The sequence below is a fragment of the Polyodon spathula genome, chromosome 28 (assembly GCF_017654505.1).
Source record: "Polyodon spathula isolate WHYD16114869_AA chromosome 28, ASM1765450v1, whole genome shotgun sequence".
NCBI classification, from domain to species: domain Eukaryota; kingdom Metazoa; phylum Chordata; class Actinopteri; order Acipenseriformes; family Polyodontidae; genus Polyodon; species Polyodon spathula.
The window spans coordinates 6627459-6646671 of NC_054561.1; the positions used below are offsets into that span (position 1 = coordinate 6627459).

The 19213-nt window shown below is 36.9% G+C and overlaps 1 protein-coding gene and 1 long non-coding RNA gene across 2 annotated transcripts in view; one reads left to right on the top strand and one right to left on the bottom strand.

Annotated features, from left to right (window-relative positions):
* LOC121301709 (acid-sensing ion channel 2-like) overlaps positions 1–19213 on the bottom strand; it is a 485925-nt gene that overhangs the window by 200348 nt on the left and 266364 nt on the right. The window lies entirely within an intron of this gene.
* LOC121301710 overlaps positions 1–19213 on the top strand; it is a 55713-nt gene that overhangs the window by 5391 nt on the left and 31109 nt on the right. The window contains exon 2 of the long non-coding RNA XR_005947645.1: positions 7098–7330. This is a non-coding gene — a long non-coding RNA (uncharacterized LOC121301710). The remainder of the gene's footprint in view (positions 1–7097; positions 7331–19213) is intronic.

Here is a 19213-nt window from a genome sequence, read left to right on the forward strand (position 1 = left end):
AGCAACTTTCCGTGTTTTAAATTGAAATGTTTTAATCTTTGTTACAAAGTCTGTGTTTGAGCCTACCATTTTTAGGTTTCAGAAAACGTTTTTAAGATTTCTGATGGCTTCTGGCAATCACATTAGATGGTTATGAGAATGCTAGTATGGGCTGTGTAAAACAACCCTAAAGACTGCATCTTCCAATGTAGGCTTTTGTAAGTGATTGAAAGGGATTGTAACCAACTGAATTGCAAGCTGAATGAGCACATTCTAATTATTGTTATTTTTAACATTTATGTTATTTTACATTTGCATTACCTTAAGAGGATATTTTTATGCAGCCACGAATCACCAAAGCAGAATATTATCATCATGCTGTTGTGGAATTCACAGTTTTACCTAATGAGAATTAATTACATTGAGTTATCCCTATTTTCTGCCACAGTAAATGTATACTTGGTTTGGGAATTCAAGGCCAAAAGACATTAATATTGCCCATTTGTCTTACTTTGCTATGGAGCTGCTATTTCACTTGTGTCTTCGATGAACTACAATTCCTCTTTACTGTTTGGTTGGAAAACATAAAATGAGAGAGACAGTGGTAGCTGAACTGTTGGGCTGTAAAACCAGTGCATGCACATATGGTACTTGGTCCTCATAACCACGTGACAATCGTACACTACCTGAAAGTTTACAAATATTTGTATAAAACCAAGTGTTTATCGGGTTATGGCTAAATGTAATCTGAAACATTTATTGAAAATGTATGTTAAAAGTTATGTGAAGATTGGTGCAAAATCAAGGCAATTATATTCACTATACAGTGAGAGAGGGGAGGACACAATCAGCACATAAGGGTCACCATTTTTTGAATGAGGGCCCGAGAAATGAATACCAGTGTAAGACATTGCTATTTGAAACCACAAGCTGACCCAGCTTGCTTAAAGTTTTGGAAAAAGACAGGAAAGCCGGTATGAAAGTCAACAGAGTGCCCAACAAAGTTTGTTTGATGTCTCTGGAAATAAGGCATGTCAGGATCTTTAGTATATTGGGAAGGCATGGACACTACCCACTTTGTCTGCCATATATTATAATCAGTGATTAGACATTTAAGCACTTTGAAATGAAAATAAATCTATATTTCTAAAATGGAGTGAACATACAATTATGGAAACAGCAAATGATTTACAGCCCATTTTTCTTCACTAACTCTTTACTTACTAAATATCCTGGTATATCTGAATAAATAATCATCTTCTCTTAAAGATGCACAAAGGATTTTAATAAGCAATTCCTCTCACAAGTTTAATAGTATCCAAAAATATTCTCCTTTATCTTGGTAAGCAGTATACGTGGAGACGTTGCCTAATATCTTCACTATTTGCTCATTAAATACAATGAATAGAGAACTGAGAACAAATGTTCCACCCAGCCATTCATCATTGTTAGTAAATTGATCATATGCAGGGTAGTACTGAAGATCCATTGCTCATTAAAATCCTCAGCTTTATTTCTATTCAGGGTTACCAAGATATAGAGTGAAGTTATCCTGCAACAAACTCCCCTGCCCAGTTGTACTATTTTCCTAGAAAAATGAGAACTTTCCAGGGACGATTCTACTTGTGAGATGCCTTGTTCGCGTACTTTTAAAGTGTAGACAATTATCTATCTAAGGGATATCAGGGTATTTAGTAAGTAAAGGGTCTGATTGAGGAAAAATAGTTGTTCTTTAAGTTATTTGTTTCCATAATTTGTGTCGGTACTGTATATGGTGCAAACGTGCTTGCAGATTCACAACAGTCAGTCACTGAATAGACACCCTCATTCCATTCAAATCATGACCTTTCAGTTCTCTCGACCCCGTCTACTCTACATAGTGACAGAGAGAGAGAGAGAGAGAGAGAGAGAGAGAGAGAGAGAGAGAGAGAGAGAGAGAGAGAGAGAGACAGAGAGAATTGATGCATTCATTGCTGATGCTTTAATCAGACTGATAAACACATTACTGAAGACAGTGTCAGTGGTTATCAAACTGAGGGGCACAGACTGTATCAAAATAAAATGTTTTTATTAGCGGTTTTGATTGGATTGCCACTAATACTTTCACCAATCAGAGGGTTGCATACGGTGCTGTAGCAATCCTGCCCTCTGGCAGACTGGTATATAGGTATACAGAACAGGTTAAAAAAGCACTGGACGAGGGAAAAAATGTGTTATTAATTATAACTTTTGAATTATGTGTATTTGTGTGTCTTTTATAGTTGTTTTATGCTTAATTTCTGTGTGAATGTGTTGTTTATAGTTGTTTTAATGTGCTTACTCTTTAATATGCCTCTATATTACATTTTAATGCAGTATTAAAATTCTTACATTACACATAGCTGACCCTGAGACGGCGGGAGGTGCATTAAGGACAGAATAGGTGCGCCCTGCTCAAAGTAACACGTGGTGGACCGTAAGGTCAGAGGGCACCGCCCCCTTTCCCACAGAGGAAGTATGTGCTAGGCTCGCTGTGTGATGAGAGAACGACTACCTGGATTATTTGACAGAAACCAGTCAGTTTGAAGAGGAGTCAACAATTGTTTACAAATATCAAGAAGAAGTTTTTTCAGTCTTTTCATCTCTTTCGAACTGACTCCACGGATAGCCATGCTTTCTGATACAAACGTATGCACTGAGCTGTACTGAGGCCTTGTCCGAAGTCAGTTTAAATATTCTGCTTGTGTGATTGTATTGGAGGTATACCTTGCTTGTATATAAAGTGTTTTTGAATCAAAAAATTAAGCTTGCATATCTTTTTATGAAGTCCGCTGCAATCTGGTAATGCATGTTGTTTATCGGCTTACTATGTGGCGTGCACGGTAGTAAGCGTTGTAATTGCAGTGTTAAGTTTGCTCTTATTACGATGGATCAGTAGCTGGTTTGTGCAAAAGAAGAAAAAAAAAAACACAACAGCAGTGACACACAGAGAAGCCAGAGGCATGTTGGATTTTTTTTCGTTCTACCGGTATATGTACATATGTGAAGCAGGGGCATGAAATACCACAGACAAGAGGAAAGGGGCGAGGTCCAAAAAGTTTGAGAACCATTGGTCTATGTGACTTATTTCTTAGTTGTACCCCATTATTCCATTAATTCTAATTATATACTGACTAGTATTGGTTTCAAATCATAGTGGTTATAGGCACCAGTATCATAATGATGGTCATCTTTATGAAAAAAAAAATCAGTTTGGAATAAAATCCTTTCAGTTAATAAGCTGCAATGGTTACACTTTAAATTATTAGCAGCAAATCCTTTTGAAATCCAGGGTGTTACCTGCTATTCCTCTATTTCTGTTCCACTGGAATTCATTATGAGTTTCTGGCCATGCTTTTAAAATGGTCTAGAAACTAGAAAAACGCATTACACAATAACATAATGTGTTACTTCTATGCAATCCTATGCGAAATTCAGCCAATATGTTACAGTGTTACAACAAGGGCATACTGCTGTCATATTCTCATTCACCTCACCAACACCCCTGAACAGCCAAGCTGAATTTGTCATCATCTCCTAGCATTTATAAAAGGTTTGTGATTGATTTTCACTTATTTGTACACAACAATATAGTAAGTATATTTAGTTTTCTAAACAACAAACAAAATGTTAAAATAAACTTCTGGTTAACCAAAGTATTCAATGTGTCCTGTTATCTTGCTGACACAGAGTGCTGTTTATTGCCACAGAATTCAGGATAACAAAATGATGTATGCCAGTAACACAGACACCCCCCGTCATGGCTGTATAGTCTAAATTAAAACTATCAGTAAGATGACAGAGTTGATGGCCATGACAGATCAACAGTACGTACAGAATAGTATAGAATAAGATGGATGGGTGAACAGATGGATGTATACCCCCCCCTATATTCCCGGAATCAGATATTATATAAGTTTCAGGGCAGCTTGATATGAGATTCTCCAGCTGTATGTGAAATATGACAGGTACATATAACCACTTCACAGGGGATTTAATAAAGCATGAAGCATGTGTGTGCACAACAGATGGTTATCTCATTGTGAGATGCTATAAATCTGTGTTTGCGGCCTCAGTTAATTCCTTCAGAATCAAATTACTCAGTGTTCAGACTAATAGTTAAGCAAGGTGCTGCTTCACCCCCATATGCCCAGGGGGGGGGGTGAGGTGGCAGTGCGGATGTACTGGCAACTTTTCTCGTTAACTTTAGTTTAAGAATGAACATTTGCACTGCCTCCAAGAAAGTCATGAAACAACTGTTTCAACCAATTGACGTTATTATCGGCGTGTCAGTGCTGGGATTTAGTGTTTTCAACCATTTAGCACTAAGCATTGCTATGCTAGGGCGGGCATTCATTGTTTCAACCTATCACTGATAGTATTACCACCCAGGACTGTCATGCGAGAGACAGCGTTTACTTTACGGGTCTTGACCTAGCAGCTAATTTTGCTATGATAACTGTGCTTAATAATGTCGGATGGGAAAACATTAAAAATAAATCTCTGTAACTTCCAGAACCACATTTAAAACAGTCGACAATAAAGGATATTTAACTGTTGTCAATATATTTCTCAATAAACAAACCATAACCAATCCATGTTGTGTATGCCACTTATTTTGATTTAATTAAACCAAATAATCTGTACTCTAACTCTATATTTTTAGTGCTGATGTCTTCTCTGTCATATTCTTTTTTTTTGTTTTGTTTTATTCACTATGCCCTTTTGCAACTTTGTTACTGCAACAGCTCAGGCAGGCAAGATCATTTCCAGTACTAGTAGGCTCTTAGTACTGTATTTGAAATTTGTGATTTTTTTTTTTTTATTAATGGTTCAAGTGGAAAGTGAATGTTAATGAAGGCAGATTAACAAGGTACGCTTACATCTGTTTTAATGGATGTATAACTATGTTTCTTGCCATGGCATGATAAAACTGCCCTTTTCATTTTCCCATTGACCGTTGTCGATCGTTACATTGATTTGAAAGTATTATAATTGACCGCAGGGGAATGGGGGAGCTCCAAAATACATGTTTTGCATCTTTGCTAATTCTACATTTCGGCTATTTGTTAAGTTTAACAAGCTGTGTGTATCCAGGCAAAATATCTGTAGGCCTATTTTACAAAATCAGTGGTGTGTAGTGTAACGACTACATCCTCACAGTGAGAGGAAAAGCACCAATTTTCATTATCTGAGCTTGATTTAATCTAGCCCATGATTTACAATGCTAATTACAGGCAGGTAGAGATAACAGAAATAAATGTAAATCTTCCAACCCTATATTAATAAGCAACAGTTACCAAATGCCTCTGATCTTGCACTGCTTTCATACTAGCCTGTAAAATTGTTGTTTCCTGATGTGTCTACAGAACTAATCTAGTGATTGTGGTATAGAAGGCGGAACTGTTCTGATTAGCAGGTGTCTGCAACATGTTTTCAAGTCTTGTCTGTGTTACAGTAGAGACCAGCACAATTTATAATGTGTCTGTGCTTGATGATTTGAATAATTTACTTCCAATAGTTAATTATGTTATGTACTGTTAAGGATGGGTTGATGTTTTATTTCCGACATGACACATCTGTCTCGTTCAGGTTTTGTTTTTAAAAGTATGTCTGAAATCAAAATGTAAGCTTTTAGGATATTGTTTCTATATAGTTATTGCAAACATGTAAATGCTTGTCATTTTTGAATAGGATACATAACAACTGCAACTAGTATAGATTGCAATGGCATTTATACAACTGTTCAGTTTGTGAATAGAGCGATTAAACTTCTCAAATAGAATGAAAGCTGTTTAGTGCCGAAGATTATAATGTATTTTATTTATTTATTTTACTATTTTTAAAAGACATCTAAAGACAGCACCAAGTAGACTATGTGTTTATATGTCGTTGCATGTCATTTATGTAACATCTAATTTGCAACGATAATACGCTGTTTGTTGCTTTGAATCTTACATTAAATGTATATACTTGTGCTTCTGTTTTTTTCACTTTGTGCCTCTGTGTCTTATTCCTTATGAAACTCATTTGGTCTGTCCATATTTTGATGGTGAAATCCAAAGAAAATTACAATGTTGTATATAATTAATTAGAATACGATTGAGTGCCAACAGCCAATCAGCTTCCAGATCTAGAGGGCTTCTATTTTGCATAGATGCCCGCTGGAACATTGAAGTGCTTAACTGTGAATTTTAAATCAATCCCCCATGAACCCCGGCTTTTTCCCTTAAGATTCTGATCTGATAACATAAAAAGCTACTTAAACATACTTTCTGATGCTGGTCTAGAGACAAGGGAAATCATGTCTGTGACAGGACACCATAAGGAAGGCTCAATTCGCAGCTACTGGACACCAAATCAACAGGAAAGACATGATTGGTCCACAATTATGTCATCAGCTGGATCCAAACAACAGCCTCCCTCAAAATCAGCCAGGCAAACTGCAAACCCTGTTTCAGTTCGTTCTGCACTAGCCAATCCACTGCTTGCCAGCTTGAATGACGCCCCGCCTCCAACAACAAGTTTCGAGTCTCAATACTACCAGGGCTATTCAACAATTGCACCTGTCCAGATAAATTACACTAAGAAAGTGCAGGAACCCAATCAATAAATATGTTAGCTAAATAATAATAATTTTAATAATAATAATGCTTTCTCTACGTATATGTCGTTTTTTATATTCTAATTATGTTAGGGACTATTTTCCTTAGCGGAAGGTTACCCGGCGAAATATCAGAAGTTCAGGGTAAATATAGGTTTTAATGTTATTTATGCTGCTGGAAGGTACAGGAGAACAGTTGTTTATTTTTTATCTGATTTCTTTCCACTATAGTTCAAACACTTTGTGAATAAGGGATTCTAGCCTAGTAGCCTAATTACATTTACATTTTAAATGTGTGATTACAGCGGCATAAACCAGGCTCTTTCTACTGAGTGATCCAGCATGCCTTTCCCTTTCTTCAGTGTTATCTGCAGTCAGCTTGGGTAAAAACTGACAGAGAGCTGGTAGATTAACTTAAATCCCTATTATTTTAGAACAAGCTGGAGGGTTAATAAGCACTCCTGGAACTTCTCATAAAATAGTTTTTATTCCTTAGGTGAAAGGAATGCTAATGAAGGACAGGAGAGGAGATCAAACCTCCACTACCAGAGGGAGACTGCCTGCTGCTCCCACCTCCACCGCCAGAGGAGCTGGAGCTACCTCCTGAGAGTACTCTCCTACCGTCACCTCCCGAGGGATGCTCCTGCCCTGTCCTGCAATGCCTGGGGATGCCAAGTCTGCAATGACCAGGGATGCCTGTTCGTCAGTGCCCGGGGATTGCTATGCATGGTGGGTTAGAACAGCATGATACCTGTTTTGTTTTTGCTTGAAGTCTTGTGTCTGTTTGTTTTGGCCACCATGCTATTTTCTTTTATAAATAAGTTTTGTTTTATTTAAACCTTTTATTTGTAATTAATAAAGAAAACAGCGCATTGGCGACTCACCCACAGTACTTGTGTGTGTGTCCACTACCTCGTCTGTGACGTCACCCACCCACCCTGTCAGTTACCAATATATTGTAATAGATTAATAAATTGAAAAAAAAAATGCCTTAAGCAGGGAATAGCGGTAACATTTACAAATGTTTTATAAACACGTTAATATTTGTGAATTATTTAGTTTCCCCTGAATTTGTATTCACGTGTACTGGGTTAAAGCCACCAAAGGATTTGTCTTTATAATGTGTTTTAATGTGTTAAATGTACAGCAGGTGGTTCATTAATGTTCAGTTGGCAGCTTAAAATGAAGTCCATTAGTATTTATTTTTCTGAAGCAGTGAAATCCTACTGGAAAACTGGAGTTTGAAGTCACATCACTGTAATTGTATTTTTACTACTGAAACAGATGAACAACCTGATTAAAATATTAAAGAGAGCTTGCTTAATCTATTTACTTAAAATAAGTCTAGTGGTAGATGTGGAAACATATTAGAAGCAAGTCCTAGCATTAAAACGGGAGAATAATGCTTCAACCAAAAGGAAGAAATTGTGTGAAATATTAATGACTAAATGGATTACCCCCTCTAGCTGTTCAAATACTCAAGCCTACCAACATAATAAACAACCTATGCTGTTTTAAACCAGAAAATAAAAAGATAACTAATGTCTCCAGAAATCATACAAGACTTTAAATCTGGTGCTGAGTAGCCTTTGTAGACAGAGAAGACAGCTCTTACCCATTTCATTGTGACTTATGAAATCCCGAAATGGTATTACTTTTCATTTATCTGCCATGCAAAATTAAATTTACTTTTGTATTTATTTAGCTCCACTAGATGAATCTAGTTATATGAAATAAATACTGCTGCGGATCGTTCATAATGTAATCACATAAAGGGATACTTTCATGCCATTTATATTTTCAGAAAATATTTAATTTCTCTCCAGGTTTTAATACCCTGTTGTGTGTGTTTTGTAGAATTCTCCATTGTTACTGCTTATATCATTCTTTACCAGTCTTACTATATGAATGTCCTTTTTTACATGACAGCCGTTGCTTCTGAAAAGAAAGCCTACACGCTTTTGCAAGTCTTATTTTCAAGTTGTTTGTTACACCTGCCCACCCTATTGTAGGTCATTTCACCTCTGCAGTGTCTCTGGGGTCAAAGCATGTCACTGACTCCAAAGGATGGCGTTCTTTTAACCAGATAAAACAATTATTATAACAACACATTGCAGTTTAATCTTGCTTATGATTGGTTTGAAATTAATTATTTGAAACCAAACATTTCCCAAAATAAATGTACGATTGCCCCATCTAAGAAACCAGCTATATGAATGCCTCTATCTATTTTGCTTATTTTATTCAAGTTCACTTCTATAACGTTTTGCATTCACTCTGTTCGACTTTGTGTCAATCTGTGCTTGTAAAAGATCTGGGAGCTGCTTTGACAATTATTCCTTATCGCCTTCGGCTGTATTGTTGCTCTTTCTTTGTGCGGCCTTGAGGTTATGGAATGTCCTTCCGGACTACTTTGTGTCAAAGTCAATCCTCTCCAGGTTTACATTCCCTGTGTATATGTTTGCATAAGGCTTGACAGGTTGTCCGTATACATAGAATATACTGACTCCTAGTGGAAGTCCAATACCTCCAATGGACACCCTCTTCAGACATATAAGTTGCATATGCCCTGTGTGGACTTCCCAGAATAACGTACATATTGTATGTTAGGTCCAATCCAGGTCATCTAGTAATCGTATTTAGTGTAAATCCCATTTAGGGGAATATATATATATATATATATATATATATATATATATATATATATATATATATATATATATATATATATATATAGTTCCATTTATAACTTTGAACTCAACACTAAATTAAGCTGAGTAAATTAATTCAATTGAATTTTGGTATTGTGTACATTGCTATTGAAAAGATACACCAGGAGGCGGAGTTGAGATGTCACTGAGCTATTTTTGTTTTTCATCTCAGTGCAGTTTGAGCAGAACAGATGGGAAGAATAAAAATAAGTTACTGACCCTGTATTTTCCAAACTGCACTCTGAGATCACAGGATGTGGGGCTACTGGTTATTCCTCGCTAAACAAAAGCAACACGAAGGGAAGGCTTTTTCTTATAGAGCTCCTAAATTATGGAGTGCTCTGCCTAAAGTTGTCAGGGAAGCTGGGACCATTACAGTTTTCAAGTCAAGACTAAAAATACACATTTTAGAAAATGGCTTGTCTTAGTGGGGTTTAATGGACTTTAAAATTGCTGCTTTTGTATTATTATGTGTATACTGTTATTGAAATGGTCTGACTGTTGCAGTTGTATATCTGACATGCTTACAAATATACTGTGGTTTGTTCTTTTTTTCCTTCTACTTTATCTGCTAAATAAATAAACAAAGCCTACCAATTTATCTTGTTAGTTTGCAGTTAATAATTTATTTCAGTCCACAGTCACATTTAAAAATAGATCCTATATCTATGTTGTTTTCTGATCTCTATGCTGCTGATCAAGCTTGAACCACATGTTTTATTGTGTTGGTTGTATTTGTAATTTCTAAATTATTGCCCCTAGCAAATTTTGGTGACGGTCTCAATGGGTACATTTCCTGGTTAAATAAATACATGAATAAATACATTTTAAACAATAATAATAAAAAGTAGTAGCATCAGAAATAAAACAAAGTTAAATTAGATGGATGTGGTAATTGTATCAATTTAATGTGTGATTAAAAAACGAGATTAACTAAGTTTTTTTTTTTAATTGCTTGAAAGCAATTAATTTAAATATAACGTATTCCTTCAAATTTAAGACAACAATTTAAGATGAACCCCAGGTTTATCACCCTCAATTCGAGGAAAAAAAACTGACACTATACTATACTGTACTGAAATTTAAAACGCAGGATATTTTTGAGAAGCAAAAAATAGTTAAAAAAGTGAATTTTTAATTCGAAGGAATACGGTATTTTCATTCTTTTCTTAAGCAGAAAAGCTGTCTTTTGTAGACAGTGATGTGCAAACTTCAGTGAACTTTATCAAAGGAGAGTTTATTGTGTAGAAGCAACATTACATCATAGAATTAGCCAACCAATTAAAAGTCATGCGGCAAGCTGTCTCACCAGTAGAATGCTGAGAAAAAAATGGCAGTGAATCCAGTGTGGGATGTCATCAGGGAAAGTCTCCTGATCGATTTTTGTATGTATGTATGTACAGATATAATAGTTATAGTTAACTAGTATACACTTTTTCTGGTCTCCATTAACAATACAATGTAATAACTTAAAGACATTTATGTAAATGCTGGTTCAAATAATTGAAGGTAAACAAAAGAAACCTGATAAGACAAGAGTGAATATGTCTCAAATGATATGATAAAACACTATTTTAAAGAACAAAAAATAATGTTTGTATTTCTGTTCCAGTAGAAATCCATAAAACCTAACACAGATGGAAATGAAGAATATCTGCAGCTTGATGTGCTGGGCAGGATTTTCAAAAACCAGTGTTATTGTATCAAACTCATGGTATAGTAATGAGAGCTTTAGTAGCAAGTGTTTTTCAAAAAAAAAATGTATCTGGAGCTAAGGCTGCGAGAGGAAGGGAGTGTTTTTGCAACTTAGGATAGGAGGCTCTGCCTCTAGAACAGGGGAGAGGACTGGCCAGACTCCAACTGAGAGAGCTTTCCCTATGGAGTCGAGACTGGTCCTATCAGCCTGCAGCCCCCTGAAAACAGAGTCCGTGGACTTCTTGGAAAGTAGTTATAGGCGATGCCTCATGACTGGGTCCCAGTTACCGAAAGGGTACGACCCTCAGAGGACGGAACAGCTCATATGAAGCCTTGACATAAGGAAGAAAAGAAAATCTGAAAGAACACAAATCATTGTTAGTTATGGGACTCAAACACTAAGAGTATGCGGGCCATGTCCCAGGAGGATAAAGGAGGAAGTAAGACAGAGCCTTCTTTCTTGAGGCAAGATATAGTGCATGAACTGCAAAAGAATAGTGTGGCCAGTGGTCCCTCTGACCACATGAAAAACCTCTGAAGTTACTAGAACTCTAAGTAAGGAAAGTGAGACTCACTATCTACCCAAAAGATCGACCACAGACTCCCCACTGAACCCACGCCTGTGAAGACAAACAAAGACCGCGTACCAATGTATAACATAAAAGCAAGAAAAGACAAACAACGACAAACAAAATAGCTAAAAACAGATGGTTAGTGGCTTGATGGAGAGGGAAAAAACCCTTCTTTTGGGGGAAAACCTCTGGTAGACCTGGCGGAGAGGGGCGCCCCTACTCGGGGCATGTTAGCTATATACTGGTGTGCTGCAGTGATATCGATTGGTAATGATCGGATGTAGGAGTTGACTGCTGAGGAGGACCAATACCCCATGATTTACATGGGATTGCCAACGAGATCTGTCAGAACAGGATGAAATGACTGACAGTGAAACCTCACTAGCCTGTTAAGGGTCCACTGAGTTGACACAAACACAAACTAGAGATGAATTCTAAATTATTATTTTTGGTAGAAATTAATAAAATAAATAAATAATGAGTGGTTTTACCAACGTTTATCCTATGTAAATTTATTTTAGTCAAACTCATATTTTTGGGGGGAATTTGACGTTTAACGAGTTTTACAGATTATAATCAAAAAGTAGCAAGCCTAGTCATAATTACCTACTATATACAGGTGCAGGCGAGGGCATTTTCATGTTGGAGCAGGTGTGTAAAACACAATGCCCTAAAACATTCTTTTAAGAAAAATGTGCCCACACTATATAAACAAATTCTTTATATAGGAATGACACCTGCAGTACTAGAACCGTCGTGTTTATAGCCATACCTAGAACCACCAACAGCAGTCATTATGATGGTTACATTTTAAACAACATCAGTATTAAAATGAAAGATGAACTATTGGACACAAATCAAAAGTTTTATTCAAGCACATCAACCATCTGCTCAGCTGAAACATCATATTTAAATGAATAATTAAACATAAAAGGGTTTATTTTCCAATTTACCACATATAGAGCGCTACTTCAAAAAATTAAAAATTATAATAAAATAAACATTTTAAAAGAAACTAGTGTGTAAACAAGTGTACATACAAAACTGTAAAAATTAAATTAGTTTTTTTTAATTTTTTTAAGTAACATAAAAAAAAGAAAATAACTCAATTCCCATTGTGTAATGTGAATGCACTTTCAGGGAAACCATTGTCAAAGTAGCACCTAATTAGTACAATCCACACAGACGTACACTCAACGTTTCCTGTGCATTTACCACATTCTGCTCTTTCACTTTGGCCACAAATATCAGAAGTTTTATTTTTATTGCATTTAGCTACCTGGCATTGTTTTCTCTAGCGTGTGCCAACTGGGTGCAGCCCTGAATCCAGGTTGAGCTGCATTTGCCTGCTGCTTTGTAGTTTTCTGATTGAAATGTTTCTGCTCTGGCTAGCTTAAAGATGAAATCTCTCCAATTGATATTTTCCCCGGTGTATTCCTTGTACAAAACAAAGGAATTCATGGCTGCCAGGTCCAGTACATTGTAAAATACAGCAACCGACAAGAACCGGCTTTCACTGAGTGCTGACATGCCCATCTGGTTTAAAATGTCCATTCTGTACTTTGTGTCATTGTAGAAATCCACAGTATCTGTTTTTTCTTATCAACAGTCCCAATGGCAACTGACATATGAAGGGAGCTGAGAATAATTACAGTCTTTCTCGGCTTGCACTTGTAAACAGTTAGCATAGCACAGTCATTGTGTTTCAAAATTGTACTGGAATACAGCTGTGGTTGCAAGTTGCACCATTTTTTATATCCTATGTGCCTCTGCTACAGTAGAGAGTTGAATGTGGTGTAGCATTCGCATATCAATCAACAAATGAAAAGGACTGAGTGCTATCGATGTTGCATTTTACGTACGCCATGGGACCTGAGGTTTCAGTCAAAAAAAATTGTGCAGCCCATCTTCCCACAGTGTCAGCACCAGGATTCATAATTTTTCCAAATAGTGCCATCCTTTCCAATCTCTTGAATGCCTGTTCGTGCTGACGATGCAGCTGGAGTCGCTGTCCTTGGTACTGCTGCAGGTGTGATTCTGCCTTTCAAATGCAGTTAGGGTATTTAATATATGTATTTAGGCAAAGTCATACATGGACAACTACATAACTTTCAGTCATACAGAGTAATTTAAATTTGAAAACCTTGAACCATCAAAATGACTGCTGTGGCGGTTCTAGTGTTAAAGGCTCACTATAGACACCTTTGGTGATATGATTATAATACTGGCTCCAAACTTGCATTTTTCCAGAAATATATTTGTCTATGTATTATAAAAATTATGAATTGTGGTGGGTCAAGATGCTCTTCATTGATAAAACATTGATTAATCCTATGTAAAAAAAATGCTTACTCCAAACTTTAGCTGTTTTTTCAATCCAGTATGAATCTATAATATAGGAGGGAAAATTATTTTATGCTAAAAAAGCCAGTTTATAGCTTTATTACAGCTTGACGGTAGTGAATTTGAGGATTCAGACAGCGGTGCTGTTGGCAAGAGTTTTGAGTTCCGCAGACCCAGCTTGTAGTGTAGGAGTAGGTGTAGAATGGCGAAATTTTGAGTTTCAAAGTCGAAATTTACATTTTGAGTTTTGAGACAAGTTTACATTTTGAGTTTTTATTTTTTTCTCGAATGGCACTAGGGCTCTTCCACAGCATTCTGAGGACCATAAGTCTACACTACACAACATGGCATGTGGCTGAGGTCATTTTTTACTAAATTAATGTTGTTTTTCAAGAGTACTTGCGTTATTCTGCTCGTTAAATGCCTTCGTCTTCTGCGGATAAAACTTGCAGGGCACTGTTTGTTTTGGTATTGACAGTGTTTTTTGGTGTTCATGTACTGCTACCAGAGTTTGTTTACTTACATTTAAAGTTAGCAATTTTATCATCAACCTATACACAAACATTATTTTACATGCATGGGTCTCGCACCATTAAGTTATTTTATTATACGCGTGTATAGAACAATGACTGTTCATCATGTATAATAATACTAATAAGACACTGCTGCAGCATTTAAATATGTTTTTTTTTTTCCTTCTCATCAACCTAAACAATTTTAAATCTGGTCGTCACGCTGGCCTGTTGATTTTGCCAGGTTGGTTTGTAAAGCAGCTCAGAGAAGTTGGTGAAGACATTTGTGTTTATGAAGTGCTGTACAGCTGGCACACATATGTTTAATTACCTCACAGGGGCCACGTGATAACTGTAGTTTAATAAGCCTGTAAACTCTTGAAGTTCATATAGATGTTAACATTTACTACAGTAATTACAATAAAATCCACAGCCAGTTGCCATTGAGCATAAAATTGTCAATGTGGCTGTCTGATGCTTTTCCTGTTTTATTGTGTTTATTTTATTCAAGCTTTTGATATTGATGTTATATGCGTATTATTGTTGTAACATAGGCTTGTAAAAATATATTTCAATACAAATAATAAAACAGTAATTCTGAAGCAGTGCAGTTTAAATACATAAGCTATCTTTCCATCAGCAAGACAAACACATTTTTATGTAATTTACAAAATTTTGCACCAAAAAAGCAAATCTTAGCGTACAAAAAACAATTTCCATTAAACTGGATTCCAGCAATGTATTAAACTGGATTACAGCTGTACATAATGATGTCATGAGCTTAAAAAAATGTTTTTTGCATAAATTGTCTTGATCCTGTGAGATTATTTTATAATTGCATACTGCACAATAAAGGGTTTATAAAAGCCCATAAGAGTGTTTTTTTTTTTTTTTTTTTGTATATCAATTTTTCTTTTTCTTGTGTGTCAGGAGTGAGTGCAGTGTGACAATGTTTATTCTGAGTTTACTGTCAGAGGCATAAGATAAGCAGAGGCAAAATTCCACAGAATCTCACAGAAACACAGAACTCCGGTGAAACTACTTATTAATAACCATATATGGAGATTGTTTGTATTTCAAATGCTGTGCATGTCTTGTGCTTGAGGGATGAAACTCAGGTGTACATCCTACTGAGACCAGAGCTCGCTGTTCTGTTTGGCGAGTCGGCGTTGAGAGGATTTTTCCCGACTGAAAAAAAGGGTGGAAAGCGAACGCGGTGAGTATTAGTATTTTTGGAACTTTTCTAACTTCTGTTAGACAAAGGGACAGTAGAGGGGAGGTAGCCTGCTTTAAGCTTGGCTGCATATGCTCCACCTAAAAACGTAGAGATGGAGAAGGGACAGTTCAGGGAATCTCCCTCAAACACATTCTTTTGTTTTCAAGGTATAAATAGTTCTGAATATTTGAATATGAATATAGGATTGTACGTCCCCACTACATTGAGGCACAGAAGGTAGCAATAGTATTCCAGCGGTTGTCAGAGAGAGAAAAGGACTGTTTGAACTCAGTGGAATTTACCGAGGCTTATGTTGTTAAACATGTTCCAAAGGACAATGTCTACGAGGTTTTACAACACAAAGCTAACCCGTGAGGTAGGGTGGAACTACAGTTTAAAGGAAATTGTCTAAAAACTAAGAAGGCTAAACTAGCAGTGATATTGTTGGGCTTGTAGACAAGCAATTCAGTATATCAAAAGAAAGCTAAACTCGTATAGGGCAATGCTCGAAAACTTACAACAAAGAAAAGACAATGAAGGAGATGTCTGATGGGCTAAATAAAAGCAGGTCCGACACTACACTCAGCACTGACATACAGCTTAGTCACAGGAAAGAAAATGGAGCACAGAAAGTATAATTATTTGTTTGTAAGATGTTATTCGAATATTGTCGGGAAAAATATATTTGCTTTCAATTTTTCTTATTAAATGGCGATCAGACATTGTATCATTGTTAGTAGTTATTTCTGACATGTATTAGTTGACTGGTGCAAGTGTAGTGTTGCAACGTTTTGTTACTGTATGTACAGTGTGATTGGATATTTACATTTTCATGACCATTTAAACAATACAAACCAGTTTGCACAAACCAGTGTGCACATTTTGGACATTGCCTTATCTCGATCGTGTAAATGGTATCCACAAATATGTCCAGATTCATTATCCAGAGATCTGTGTTTACTGTGTCCCACATTGTTTTCTCAGAAGCTTTTGGCCATTTAACTCAAATTAAAAATAGAAAAGTTTATTTTCTACTGGTGTATGGGTCTATTATAAAAATCTGTAAAAAAATAAAAAATGCAGTTTAATTGTATGTACTTGATACATTGGCTGTTTAAGATAATTCATACTATGCAGGTACTGTACGGCCAGGTAAGATATTTTTGGAGTAACACATTCCATGAAGTGTCTCAAATTACTGTGTATTTACATAGCAGTTACTTAGTAATGACATGTGTACTTACATAATTACATTGTTATTATGTATAGTTCAATGTACTTAATGTGTCAATCTATTTGCATGATACATGTAAGTACACAATTGTTTCAGAAAAGGGTTAGGGTTAGGTTTAGCATTATTGTTAAGATGGTTAGGGATAGGGTTAGGATAAGGGTTATATCATGCAAAACATTTACACATTAAGTACATTTTAATTGTGCATAATAACATTGTAATTATGTGTAAGTACATATGTATTTACTAAGTTACTACTGTATAAATGCACAGTCATTTGAGACACTTAAGGTAAAGTGTTACCATGTTTGCACAGGGCCCAATTATGAGCACAAAATGAGTCCCATTTAAAACTTTGAATACATACTTTGAGTACATTGATTTAATTGAAAAATAAGTAAATATTTATTTTTTGATCTGTTGAATTTTACATTGCCATTGAAAAGTTCTACCAGGAAACAGAACTGAGACAGCACCAAATACATTTTTCTTCTGTGAGTGCACAGTGGCCAAGCTATCAGACATAACCTGGGAGCCCTCACAGAGCTGCTTCTGTGATCCACACATACCCAGCACTAGGGGCAACAGCGATGCAGACCCAGAGTTGCTGCTCCACAGACCATTGTGCGCACTGTCCCAGTGGTTGCTCCACCTGGGTCAAGAAGTGGTTACCCCCGCAACCAACCATCGGCAGCGGCTGGCAGTGCCGAGCAGAGACCCCAGGAGCACCCTCAACAGAGGCAGTGCCAGCCGAACACAGCCCAGCAGTCTCTGCAACTGTAGCAGCAACCCTGATGGGCTCCGGCCTCAGGCCCTGCACCCGTTCAGCCAGCACCACCTTCTAGCATGGAGGCAATGCACCACCGTTGCATGGGTGCTTGCAACCAACCACTCTGGCTATTCACTCCTGTTTCGAGCAAAACCTCCTCCCTTCCAGGGGCTCATGAACACTTTGGTGTCCGACCCCGCACAGGCCTCTATCCTTATGCAAGAATTTGATGCTTTACGCACAAAGCGTGCAATTCACCTTGTAGAATACCCATGTCAACAGGAGGGTTTTTACTCAAGGCATTTTCTGATACCAAAAGGGGATGGCAGACTCTATCCCATTTTGGATCTCAGAGGCTTGAACAAATTCCTGAAGGAGAGGAAGTTCAAGATGCTAACTACCCATCAAATTCTCCAGTCTGTCCGGCCGGGCGACTGGTTTGCGACTGTGGACCTCCGGGAAGTGTACTTCTGCTTCGCCTTTCAGGGCAGAGTGTAGGAGTTCTGTGTTCTGCCATTCAGTCTGTCTCTTGCTCCCAGAACTTTCTCCAAGATCATGGATACAGTTCTAGGACCCCTGTGGCCAGTGGAGGGAGCAAGCCATCTCTCACATGGTTCTAGTGATGAAGCATCTTAACCGGCTGGGGCTCACACTCAATCTGGAGAAGAGCTCCCTGCAGCCAACACAAGTGACGGTGTATTCCGGGGGATCCAGCTGGATACAGTTATGAGCAGCGCTCCAGATAAGGTTTTGGTTCTGGGAGTAAATTACCCTCTAATTTTAACACTGAATAAAATGTATTTTCAGGGGGTAAAATGAAACATTACCTTGATGTCTCGATAAATACTGTACAATCTTTAATGGTGATGGGGTAGGCACAAAAAAGAGCCTCACATTTTACCTACATGGTTGTTTTGAACTACTGTACAACCATGCATTTGTTCTACATTTTCTTTATCGGCTCAGTGCATTTCACAGTGCAAATTAATTACGCTACTTAAAGTGAACATGTTGAAACTTCAACATAAAACCATACAGCTAAATAAAATAAGGAAATGCATTAATAAGTTATTAAACAGTTTGTTTATTATTATAAACACCGTCATTTAGCAGTTGCCTATGACGATGGTTCAAGTTGGATTTGTAGCTGGACTGGATGTTTACACTTCAACCTCTGTAGCTTAGAATTTGTCTTATTCTTACTGTGATTGGCTGCAAAGATAACAGGGCTAGCCAGAGATTGGATAATATTTGTTGTTTGTTTTTGTTTTTTTTCTTGTGTCGTTTCCTGGTAACTGAAGACATTACATTCTGGGAAATGTAGTTGTTAGTGGAAGTTTTAGGGAAGGCGGGTGGGGAGGCAAACAAGCTGTGCAGCAAAATTGCTATGCATATTTTTATGCATTAAATTTAAATTTAGCGTGTATTTCAGATTTTTTTTAATGCATAAAAATAGCAGGTACATAGCTTATCTGGACCGCTGGTTATGAGTGATTATTTGAAACTCCTCTGGTTCTAACCTCCAAATAACATCATATCAGTTGTCTGATATTCTCATCC